We start from the raw sequence: 1,452 nt of genomic DNA on the forward strand, positions 1-1,452 counted from the left end.
TCCTACTCTTGTCCCTCTTAATTTTCATCTTGAATCGGTTGTTCAAAACCCTAGGGGAAGAGGTAGTTTTCATCACTCCATTTCACTAATGGAGGATTTGAATGACAACCATGTGGAGAACCTTGGTCACATAGACCAACAAGGCATCCTCCACCCTAATGTGCATCATGACAACATCCAAATACCATTAGGCATGCCTAGACCATTTATCCCACCACAACAACAAAGCCAAGTTTCATTGGGAATGCCTAGGTCAATATTTGCTCCACAACCTCCCATGGTTCAAGCTAATCAAGGTGTTCGGTTAACACCACCAATTGTGAATCCTCTCATTGCATTAAGAGACCATTATGTGCCTAATGAATATCATGCACCCACTTGCATTCAATTGTCTCTATTTAGAGCACATCACTATGAAATCAAATCATAAACCATTCAAATGCTTCCTAACTATCATGGACTTCCTAGTGAAGAACCCTATAAGCATTTGGATGAGTTTCTTGAAGTGTGTTCCACCGTGAAATACACGGACATGCCAGAAGAAGTGTTAAGACTCAAACTTTTTTCATTCACCCTTAAAGTTAAGGCAAAATATTGGTTTAACAATCTTAGGCCTTTTCTGATAACTTCTTGAGCAAAAATGCAACAAGAGTTTTTGAAGAAGTACTATCCGGTTTCAAAGACCAATACTATGAGAACCTCAATTCGAGAGTTTTCACAAGGGGATGGGGAAACGTTTCATGAGGCATGTGAAAGGTTTAATGATTTGCTTAGGAAGTGCCCACATCATGACATACCTAAGTGGCAATTAGTTCAATATTTTTTTGAAAGTTTACCAAATAATCACAAAGGTATGGTTGATGTATCTGTGGGTGGTTCTTATCTTGATAAACATAAAAATGATGTGTGGTAATTGTATGAAAGTATGAGTGAAAATTCCATGCATAGATCTTTATCTTCTAAGAATGGTAGAAATTCTAGTGGAAGGAAGAATGTTGGCTTATATCAAGTCGACAACTCTAATGAAATAGCCGCCGAGATGAAATCCTTATCTCAAAGATTTGATCAACCAAAACTTGGCAAACCAAGTGTCTTCCTCCCCTAATCACGTTTATCATCGTGCATCTAATGAATCATGCATGACTTGTTCAAGTGTCTTACATTCTACTTCCAATTGTCCCCATGGGCATATGTAAAATGACAACCATGAGCAACCCAATGCCATTTTTGCTAACCAAGGGAATAATCCCTATTGCAATCATTATAATCCTAATTGAAGGAACCACCCGAATTTTTCTTGGAAAAGCCAAGGGGAAGGTTCAAACCCTCCCCAAGGTGGTTTTCAAGGAAAGTATGTTCCACCTTCAATGCAAAGCCAAGGTTCCTAAGGTTTTAGATCGTCATCATTTCAATCACACGGCAATCAATTTTCAAATTCTCATTTCCCTAATC

The 1,452-nt window shown here is 38.4% G+C and overlaps 1 pseudogene; it reads right to left on the reverse strand.

Moving 5' to 3' along the window:
* Positions 1-696: 696 nt before the first annotated feature.
* LOC132315363 (small nucleolar RNA R71) lies at positions 697-795 on the reverse strand (annotated as a pseudogene).
* Between the last annotated feature and the right edge of the window lie 657 nt (positions 796-1,452).

The sequence above is a fragment of the Cornus florida genome, unplaced genomic scaffold, assembly GCF_030987335.1.
Source record: "Cornus florida cultivar Cherokee Brave unplaced genomic scaffold, ASM3098733v1 CherokeeBrave_3.0.0_Hap2_Chr06, whole genome shotgun sequence".
Classification (NCBI taxonomy): Eukaryota; Viridiplantae; Streptophyta; class Magnoliopsida; order Cornales; family Cornaceae; genus Cornus; species Cornus florida.